This window comes from Lissotriton vulgaris, chromosome 7 (genome assembly GCF_964263255.1).
Source record: "Lissotriton vulgaris chromosome 7, aLisVul1.2, whole genome shotgun sequence".
In the NCBI taxonomy this organism is placed as follows: domain Eukaryota; kingdom Metazoa; phylum Chordata; class Amphibia; order Caudata; family Salamandridae; genus Lissotriton; species Lissotriton vulgaris.
The window spans coordinates 314006802-314018686 of record NC_141695.1 but is presented as its reverse complement, the minus strand read 5'-3'; positions in this window follow the sequence as shown (position 1 = coordinate 314018686).

Sequence of the window (11885 nt, the reverse complement as noted above, 5' to 3'; positions counted from 1 at the left end):
GGGTCAGACAAGAGAACAGCAACTTTCTAAAAGTGCTGTTCTCAAACACAGGATTTAAAAACAGCCTTTCCTAAAAGATGTGTTATTAAATTCTGAGTTCAGGGATACCAGACTTTTATGTCCTATCTTTCTCCTATGGGAAGATATGCTGGTAGCCACTGTAGCCAGCATCCCCCATGATAGCCTATGGGGCAAGATAGCCTTACAATAGTCAAAAACGAAAATGGCTGTAATTCACTACCAGAGCATGTCACCTGCACAAGTACATGCTCTAGCTTTCACATACACTGCACCCTGCTCTAGTGGGTACCTTGGGCCTTCCATAGGGGTGACCTATGGGTACAGAAAGGGAAGGGTTAGGCCTGGCCAGTGGGGAGACTGACCAGGAAGACATGGCAGTTCACAGACTGCACACAGGCACTACGGTGGCAGGCATGAGACACCATTTTAGGGCTACTCCTGTGAGTGACACAATCAGTGCTTCAGGCCCATTATTAACATTTGTTATCACTAGCCCTGGCACACTCAGTGCACTTTACTAGGGACTTCTTGGTGACACAAATATGCCAATCATGGATAACCAATCTCAATAACGATTTACACAGGGAGCACTTGCACTTTGACACTGAACAGCAGTGGCAAAGCATCTTACCAGCAAAAACGAAATCCAGCCAAGCTTCAAAAATACAGGAGGTAGAGACAAAAAGATAGGGGGAAACCACACCAAAGGTGCCAGATATAACATACTGGAATAAACAATAACAGTTTTTTGTCATCACATAACATCTATTTCATTTTTGGAAGTAAAGGCTATTATCACCTACCTATTGGGTGGTCTGGCAGCTGCTACGTGTAATTTTTGCTACCACCTGTGTTTTTGGCACCTGCATCTTACCATAAAGACTATAAACAGTATAATGACATTTCTAAGAGCCGATATAAGAGGACAATACATTATGATGAGGGGGATCAAACTGATACTGCACTGCAGATCCAGATGAGTTCTAAAGTTCAGGGGTCTGGGACCCAGCATGTTTATCTAAAAATCCTTTGATCTTTCAGGCAGAGGGTGTCTGTGTCCGGCCAGAAGCAGTTGGACTGTCTCTGGCGTGAATTCCTGGCAGGAGGTGGTGTCGGCTTTGTCAGAGACAGACCAGACCCTTTGTGGTGCAAGGAGATTCCCTCCCTTTTCCCCCCATCGTAACCCAGGTCTATTTAGCCCTTTCCTGACCTACCTAGGCTATCGGGGTCCACCCCACTCCCCAGCCATCTGTCGTTCCAAAAACCAGATAGGCAATCCACATTCCAGCAGAGGCACACGGTATGATTGAGCAAAATAATACCCACTTTCTAAAAGTAGCCTTTATGCATGAATGAAAAGGGCACCTAGGCTGCGTCTGTAGACGCTGAGTTCAGGCATACCAAACTTCATTCACTTATTCCTTTTTCGGGCCACCTACGTGGGTGGCTCAATCCGTACTGCAGGCCCACGAGCAGCGGTGAACTCAGAAGCCCCGCACCCGCAGTGCCCGTTTCTGGGGGCAGACAAGTAAGTCGCACATCCAATCATAACACAATTTACCACAGGAGCACCAGCGCTTTTCCACTGATCAGCAGTGCAAAAAGCATGCAGAAACATTTTACCAGCAAAAACAGAGCCAAAACAAGGAGGGCAGAAAGCAAAAATTTGGGGGAAACACGCCAAAATATGCCAAGTCTAACACCACGTTCTAACTGCTTTTATAAATTGCGGTTCAGAAGATATCAAGCGTAGCGTGTTGGGGAGAAAATTTCAAACCCTGGACGCCCGAGCATAAAAGATCTGCCACTCATCCGGGATTTCCTGACTCGTGGGGTACCAAGTTGGTTCTGAAAATTAGACCTCAGCGAGCGAGTCTGTTTGCACGCACCTAGCCGATGTCTCAAGTAGCTGGGGCAGGCGCCATGAATTGATCGATATGCTAGAGTTAAGGCCTTGAATTTAATTCTTTTGGCAACTGGTAGCCAGTGTAGTTCTTTAATATGCGGAGAGATATGGTGCTGGAAAGGGACATTTCTAATCAATCTCGCAGCCTCATTTTGAACCATTTGCAACTTTCTGACAAGGTAAGCCGTTGGTCACAAGTGGACATTATTGATTTTAATGATTCTATGTTCAGTAATAGCCAGCAGGAGATTTTTAACTGTTTAGACCCGCAAGCTTTGGGGGAAGAAACCATTCAGGCATTTTTTTGTCCTTGCAAATTCAATTAGCGCTCTGCTAACAGTCCCAGTAGCTTCTTACCGTGTGGCAGCCCCAAGATGGTTTGACAGCGAGTGCTCCTGGGCTCTTCGAGACTTGAAGATGATCTTGAAGCAGATTCTGCATGATAGAGCCCCGATGGGGGCCAACTATATTACCTACAAGCAGGTAGTTAAGGGGCATAAGCACCAACTGCAAAACTAGGTTGGGACGAACTAGCAGAGGCATGTAAACAAAGGGACAGCACCAGTTTCTGGGGTCATTAATAATTCCTGTGTCCTAGACCAGGATAAACTGGTGTGAAGTCACTATGTCTCCCCAGATATATGGAAGGAGCATTTTGAGGCAGCTTATAATCACGGTCCTAGTGAGTCACACCCACAGAATCCAATTCCCCTCCATAGGTCGTAACACATCAGTTTTAACCTGGCGAAAGTCAGAATGGGAATTGAAGGATTATCCCGGAATAAGGCCCCAGGACCCGATGGGATTCCCCGACATCTTTTGTTATAATGGGCTCCACTCTTAAACAGGGTTTTAAATGCGGCAGCTCCATCATCTAATCCCTACTTCTCGGTCCACTGCCATTATTGTTCCGATCTTTAAGAAGGCAGACAGGAACAGCCCACACTATTGCCGTCCTATATCCCTCATAGAGGCCACAGTGAAAGTTTTTGGGCCGGTCCTCATGAATAGGCTGTCAGATTGGGCAGACGCCAACCAAATAATCTCGTAGGGGCAGTATGGGTTCTAGGTCAGAAAATCCACCACAGACCAGTGTCTTAGCCTTTACCTTTAAATTGCAAAATACACATTAGCCAAACCAGGTGCGATGTTCCTGGGCTTTATGGACCTCAACGCGGCTTTTGAACGGGTGCCCAATAGTAAACTATGGAAATTGCTTGGGGATTTGGAAGTTGATTTGGCAATATTCAATGTGTTAATGTCCTTACACTCTAATACCTCTGCTGTAATCAGATACACCCAGGAAGGGAATACTACTGATCATTTTAAATGTTGAAGCGGGGTATGGCAAGGACATATGTTAGCCCCTTTTTTGTTTACACTATATATTATTTTCCTAGATGCATCCTTGACAACCCTTTATGCCGATACTGTCAGGATAGGGGGGAGGCTGGTCCCTGTTTTATTGTACGTGACGATGTGGTTCTTATTTCGCGTACACCAAGGGGTGCACAGATCCTACTTGAATGGTTCATGTCTTTTAGAATGAGATGGATCTATCACTGTACCTGTCCAAATCATATGTCATGGAAGTTGGTAAACATGGTACTAGACATATTTCCTGTAAACTTTGCTCACATAGTTTAGTGAAAGTCTCTTCCATCTCCTACCTGGGCATATTATTTGATGAGAAACTTAATTTCAAAAACCTACAGGAGGGGAAGCTTGTAGAAATGGTGAGATCAACAGGAGCCATTGCAAATTATGCCTACAGACGGGGAACTTGGTCACCGGAGATAATTCTAAAACTATATAATTCTTACTGTTTCTCTAAAGCTCTATATGGCAGTGAGGTTTAGGGGTACATGGGGCCAGATGTATGAGGCATAAAATAGCGCCTTGCAAATTGTGAGTTGTTTGGGAATCGCAATTTGCGAGGCGCTATTTCTGATGTACAACAGTCTGTATCACACTGCGATTCCCAATGGGGTCGCAATTTGCGACCCCATTTGGAATGGCAGGCCCTCCCAGGTGTGGTGGCCTGCTGGGCTCAGCAGACCACCATGTCTGGGACTGCTTTTAAATAAAGCAGTTTTTTTAATGCAGCCCATTTTTCTTAAAGAAAAACAGGATGCATTTAAAAGAGAAAAAAATGAAACTTTCTTGTTTCATTTTTTAAGGGCAGGTAGTGGTCCCTGTGACCACTGCCTCCCCTTGAAAATATTTTCCCCTGCATTTGCAAAGGGGAAGGGGTCTCCTGGGGACTTCTTCCCTTTTGCGAGTGCATTACCACCCTCTTAAAGAGGGTGGTCATTTGCGAGTGTTTTGCGACCGCAATTGGGGTCGCAAAACATTCATACATGCACCCCTTCCTAATAGCGAGTTGCAAAACCTATTGAGCGAGTCGCAAATAAATTGTGACTCGCTAAATAGGCTTTGTACATGGCCCATGCTGTTTTTGCATGTGCAAATGGGTTCGCAAAACCCTTTTGTGCATGCACAAACGGTCGTACATCTGGCCCTAAGTGGCTAGTAAACTCCAAACTGCAGTAAACAAATATTTTAATGTATTTTGAGAGCCCCACTGAGCTCTCCATACATGAGGAACTAGGGTCCAAGTACAACATGGACATGGTTGCGGTTAAACCCCTGTTATGCTGGGCGAAGATCTGGTCAAATGAGGAGGCATTTTTAAACAGACTCGTAATCCAGGACTGCCTCTCCCTTGACCATGCACTTAAAATACCCTGGTTAAAATACATCAAGGATACCTTTACTGCCTTGAGAAGACCAGATATATTCTTTAGATATGACATCATGAAGTCTCGGGATAAAAATACCATTAAAGAGTTGTTTTTAAGTATGCAGCCGCTCACCACGAAGCACATGAACTCAGTAAACCCTTGGTAAGAGCGCACACCTTGATAAAGTCTGTGCCAATCTCGGCCTCAAACAACTTGTTGACACCCCCACCCATGTAGCCAGCCAATCTCGGCCTCAAACAACTTGTTGACACCCCCACTCATGTAGCCAGCCGGACATACGCTCGACCCAATCTTCACCTCCAGCAAACACATCTCCTTCGATCGCACCACAGCTCTCCACTGGACGGACTACAGTTGTGTTCACTTCAGCTACAAAACCACCTCGACCCACAACCTATCCCCCAAAGAAAATGGAACAAAATCACCACCAACCAACTCCTCACATCGCTCAACCAAAACCCACCCGCCCTCTCATCGGACCCAAACCAAGCTGCCATCAAATTCAAGCAATGGATCACTCACAGCGCTGACGAATTAGCACCCTTGAAAAACCATCACACCAAACAAGACAGCAAAAAGGACCCCTGGTTCAACGATGACCTTAAGAAATCCAAAAGGCTATGCCGCACTCTCGAGAAAACATGGAGAAAAAACCCAACCACCGACAACATGACCACCTTCAAGGCAGCCACCCGCAAACACCACCAGCTGATCCGAGCCACCAAGAAATCAGCACTCAAGAATCGACTCGACAACAATGCCCATAACAGCAAGGAACTATTCAACATTGTCAAAGAATTCACCAACCCCACCGCAGCCTCAAACGACATCACTCCCTCCCAAGACCTCTGCGACTTGTTATCCTCCTTCTTCTACAACAAAATTGCCGACATACATAACAGCTTCGAAAACAGTTCCAACAAACAATCCTCTCCACCCCCCTCAGAACCTAAACCGCCCTCTAACAACCTCAGCGCCTGGAACCCAATCACCACCGAAGACACCATCCGCCTAATGAACTCCATCCACTCTGGCGCGCCAACCGACCCCTGTCCCCACCACATCTTCAACAAAGCAGACTCCATCATCGCACCCCATCTCCGTGATGTCATCAACTGCTCCTTCATCTCTGCCACCTTCCCAGAAAGCTGGAAACATGCCGAAGTCAGCGCCCTCCTGAAGAAACCCACAGCAGACCCCTCTGAACTCAAAAACTACAGCCCCATATCCCTCCTCCCATTCCCGGCCAAAGTCATTGAGAAAGCCGTCAATAGCCAACTCGCCTCCTTCCTCGAATCCAACAACTCCCTCGACCCCTCACAGTCCGGCTTTTGAGCCAAACACAGCACTGAAACCGCCCTCATCGCAGCAACAGACGACATCCAAACACTACTGGACAAAGGAGAAACAGTGGCCCTCATTCTACTCGACCTCTCCGCCGCCTTCGACACTGTTTGTCACAGCACACTCATACAACGCCTCAGCAACATCGGCATAAAAGGAAACGCCTTGGACTGGATCATGTCGTTCCTAGCTGGGAGAACTCAGAGAGTCCGACTTCCCCCGTTCAAATCAGAGGCCACCGAAGTCATCTGCGGTGTACCACAAGGATCATCACTCAGTCCCACCCTCTTCAACGTTTACATGAGTCCACTCGCTTCCATCGCGCGTCAACACAACCTCAACATCATCTCCTACGCAGACGACACCCAGCTGATCCTCTCCCTCACCAAAGACCCCAACACCGCCAAAACCAATCTTCACAAAGGCATGAAAGAAGTAGCCGTATGGATGAAAGACAGATGCCTTAAACTTAACTCAGACAAAACAGAAGTGCTTATCCTAGGATCAACCCCCTCTGCCTGGGACGACTCATGGTGGCCTTCGGATCTGGGCTCAGCACCCATACCCACGGACCACGCACGTAACCTTGGCTTCATCCTAGACTCTTCACTCTCGATGACCAATCAAGTCAACGCCGTCTCATCCTCCTGCTTCAACGTACTTCGTATGCTCAAAAAAATCTTCCACTGAATCCCCTCCGAGACAAGAAAGACTGTCACCCACGCACTGGTTACGAGTCGACTAGACTACGGAAACACCCTCTACGCCGGAATTACAGCCAAATTACAGAAAAAACTCCAACGCATCCAAAACGCATCAGCGAGACTCATTTTGGACATCCCTCGCCAAGATCACATTACCGGTCACCTGAAAGACCTCCATTGGCTTCCCGTCAACAAGAGAATAACATTCCGTCTCCTCACCCACGCACACAAGGCCCTCTACAAACTAGGTCCCGAATGCCTCAACACTCGACTATCCATCTACACACCCACCCGCCAACTGAGATCCTCCAATCAAGGCCTCGCCGTAGTTTCGTGTATCCAAAGATCCACCATGGGAGGTAGATCCTTCTCCTACTTGGCAGCCAAGACCTGGAACTCACTCCCCACTCACCTCCGCCTTACACAGAACCACATCTCCTTCAGAAAAGAACTTAAAACCTGGCTATTCGATAAATAATAAACCCCCTCCCCAAGCGCCTTGAGACCCTCTGGGTGAGTAGTGCGCTATATAAATTCTTGAACTTGAACTTGAACAAGGTATGGAGCCCTATTTATCTGTTTTATCAAGTGCGCACAGCAGATTTTTAATCACTCGTTTTAGATTGAATCAAATTCACCATCTATTGGCTTCCCCTTCTGGCTTTGTTCCACACACAGATGATAGAGGGGCCTGTGGCTGCAACTCAAGGTTGCCCTCCATTTTATCTTCTGTAAATATTTATCGCCTCCCAGAAGAGCATTTCTCAAAGGGCTCTTAAAAGAACTGAGATTTAGACATGTTCGTCTTGCTTTATTGTTTTTACAGCTTTTACCTAATGTTTATACTCTCTTTTGTGTTAGCAATGTTTTAAGATCTGCCTTAAGGTTGAGATGCTCTAGAGGTGGTTAATGGTTATTATTCCTTTGCGTATTTGCTCAATTTTATGCTGCGACAAATGTAATGAATCCCTGCTGATCAACGTGGACTATTTATGCGTTACCTTTGTTTATCAATTTCTGCTTATGGCTCTCCAGCATTTGTTTAATGTGTTTAGCTGTTTGTCGGATATTTTGTAAACCTGTATATATTATTGTATGCAGTCAATACATGGATTCGATGTGCTGATTGGTTTTTTTATTGTTTCTTTTTTGGCTGTGTCTACTGCTTAATAAAGATTATTATTATTATTATTATTTTTATTATAATAATTGATAGGATTATACCTGTGAAGTGTGTGATCTGTTATACCTGCTTGCATCATAGGCACATATGGCAGTTGGTCTATGTATTCATGTTTATTTTGCAGCATTATGCGTTATATTATTGTTAATTTTGTATACAATACATGATACAATTGAAAGTTAGCATTTGGAACATGTTTGCAAAAATGGCCCCTGTTTCCACTCTTCCTGCATAGCATATAGTCCTATGTTTCTTTCTGTGCTCGTGTATGTAAAGACACTCGTTTTTTGCCACTCCGGTGTGTGCTCAAGACTGTATACCGGTCGAAACGTGTCACGCCGGGTTTATGTATCAATAAATCACCATTCTGTTTGAATATCACTGTGTTTTGCCTGATTGGTAAGAGCCACTCTGTAGTTATAGTTAGGGTGACCAGAGATAGGGATTTTTCAGATTTTCATCCATTAATAACTTTGCACTGCTTTATGAATGAGCGCAAAACTTTGCATACCTGCTGCCCCGTTTCATTTTGGGAGGACTAAAAGCTATGCAGTGTTTGGTCAACGGGGTGAAAAGAAAAAAACAGAGTCCAAAAACAGGGTTTATATTCAATGCATTTTACATAGACTTTTGTATTTTGCATAGCTTGATGATTTTTATGAAATTTGGCATGTATCACATATTAGGGGGAGCAGATGATTCTGTGTGGTAGTGCAAGTAGGTAGAGTAAGTATTTTTTAAGTTTGAAGGCTTTTCAACTTAGTGATATCTTGCAGCACAATACTACTAAAAGTAGCAAGGAAGCACAAAAAATATACTAAACTACATATGTAAAGTTTCAGGTATACTACATGAACTACTGAAAAACTCATTTACTATTTGGACTACAAGGTAATTGCCATTAGGAACATTTTATGTGTTATTTTAGCTCCCTAATAACTTTCCGTCTATTCAACGAATCACCACAAAACTTTCCAGACCTTTAGCATTTTCTACATTTTGGGATGATGTAAATTGATTAGTCGTTAAGGGGGTGCAATGATAAAATGGGTTCCCAAAATGCGTTTAATAAACTATTGTACTTGAAATATGGCGAAAATGGCTGATTGGATTTACATGAAATTTTTTAGGATTATACATTATAGTGCAGAGATTATGGTTTTGGGGTACTTCAGTTAAGAAGGATAAGTATTTTTTTAAGTTATAAGGTATTGAAACTTAGTGATTACTATTAAAATAATATTTAAAAAAGCAAAGTCTTACCAAGTCACTAGTGCTTATGAATTCTCTACAGGCACAGGCAGTACCTTGGTGTCAGGCTACTTATCCAGGACCTGCACAACTAAAGGCAGACATTGCATCCTAGTAACAAGTATTGCTTCTGTTCTTGTAAATGCAGACACTAGATACAACTGCGAGCTCACTGAAATGCTAATGACCTCCCTTTTATACCTTGACTTTAAAGGGGGTAGCGGTTTCCAAATAGTTAAGGCTTACTTGGGATTTAGAAGTGAGAGAATAATGTCTGTTAAATCAGCACATGTATCACTTGAGGACAGTAGTTGTCCACAAAAACACAAGTTTCTCTGAGGTCGACCCAAAACTCTAGCAGAGCCGAACCCTCTGATACCAAGTCATGTGTCATTATCATGCAGAGTATTGGTCGGGGATACATCAAATGGGTCTACTGTTTCAGAAATATACCAGGAGTCTTACACAATCAGAAAGCGAGAAACCAGGGGGAAGGCGCTCTTTGTAATTTTACAACGCACTCTTCATTTCCTCCAGACGCTTCAAATGGACACCTAATTATCCCAGATGCCAGTTTCCACCTGGTCGTTTTCCACTACTGCCCTGATTGATTCCCACTGCGTCCTTCTATCTTACAATTACTCCTAGGATCCAGTGGTGAATCCTTTGACCTTACTCAATTGCTTACCTGTTGTCTTTCTCACCACCATTCCTTGAGCAAACATTTTTCCTCCCTCTTTTTTCAAGCAACTGTCTTTCTTCACAGAATTCCCCATTGGCCCTTCAGCTGAACCCTCTTGGGGCTACATCCTTTGGCACACCGGACGGATGCCTTTTAGGCTGTTTTTTCGGTACAGCCCTTCTTCATTGATCCATTTCAGGTACTTATCTCCCCCATACCCTCCCTCTTTTTTACTACTAAACCTCCCCTAACTTCTATGACTCTATTTTCTCTTATTCTCTCTCCCTAGCACACTAAAAAAAACTCTAACCCAGTCCTGATGATGACCTGAAATGTTATCAGGTCGAAACACCATCGACTTCCTGGCGCAATTGTTCAGCGCACTTCTATCACATGGTCCCTGAATCTAGTTACTCACCTTATATTGCCATATAATGACTTTTTACCATTTACATTTTTTTCTATAAATATTGCTATCATTGTTTTTTCTTGTGCCGGTATTTTGTTGGTTTTCACTTGTCACTTTGCGCCGTTCACCTTCTTCATGAGCACAATTGTGCCCAAGTTTTACAGGTTACAGGATCATTTACTGTTTAATATAAACTGCTCTTAGCAATTATTGCACAAATCATTATTGCCTCCCTGCTTCTTCTACTTTCTTGCAAATGTCATGCATACTCTTGAATATTTGCCTTTAAATATTACCTGTTGAGACATTGTTTTTTTGTTATACACACTTGTTATCCTGGTCTCAACTAGGTTTATGGGTTATCTCAGGTAGCTTGTTCCCATGTCCACAACAGAGGCACACGGTTGAAAGACCCAGATATATTCTACTGAGTGTTTCAAGTAGATTCAAGCTAGCCTGGATGATGAGGGGTGATGTCCCTAAACCGGTCCCAGGATGCTTGTTTCAGATCCAGGGAGGACCTGGCTTGGCAATTCGGGCTGGACTGATTTGCATATGGCTGCTTCCAAACTAGGGTGGGGTGGTGAGAAAAAGCACAATATATTAAAGACAGATTGTTGTGACTGGGGGTGAATGGTTGCTCCTTTTGCTTTTGTCACCCTAACTGTCAAAGGTATGCCCAAACGTGGGTCCCGTGTTCACTGCTCCACTGGATTCAAGCTAGCCTGGCTGATATGGGGTGATGCCCCAAAACCGGACTTAGGATATTTGTTTCTGGTCTAGGGAGGACCTGGCTTGATAGTTCTGGCTGACCTGTTCTCATGAGGAATAGGTCAAGACTGATTTGTATATGGCTGGGTCCAAACTGTGGTGGTGTGGTGAGCAAAAGAACGATGGATTAAACCCAGATCCTTGTGACTGGGGGTGAAAGTTTGCATTATTCAGTATTCCTTTTGCGTATTGGATATTGGATGCTTGATAATATAAATACACAAATAAGTGGTTGTAGGTCTGAAAAAAAGATAGACTGTTAAATTAGGCCTGACTGTCAGAGGAAAGACATTAATACATGAAAGAAAAACAATCAAGTGCCCAAGGATATCTCCCCAATTGTAAAGGTACCCATCAGTTTTCGATCGGTTCCACCCTGTTCATCATATGGGACTCCTCACACCAAGGAGAGTAATCCTGCAACCACTTGATGTTTGAAAATAGTGGTTGCCCTAGTGTGTTACTAGGTATGAGGGTGTCAACCGTGAAGACTGAAAAAAGCAGTGTATGTGAAAAAGTGATGGGATATAAAATTGGAGAAAAAGGAGAGAAAAAACTTTATTGAGTATCCCCTAATTTTCCAAAGCTAAAAAGTGTGCAAAGATATAGTAGAAAAACAAATGTCTACTATTAATGATATAATGAGGTCAACATGTTTCTGCAGACTATGGACCCACCTGGGTGCCCTGCTGCATTCTTCAGGACCGTTATCTTGCTACTGCTTGAGCTCCCAAAATTAAAAGGTGGAGGTGTGTTTGGATGCAATAATATAAAAAAAGGGTTACATTACGTTACTGCAAAATGAACCGGGTGTCCCCTCGACTGGTTCAGGTCCTCCTTGCTAAAACA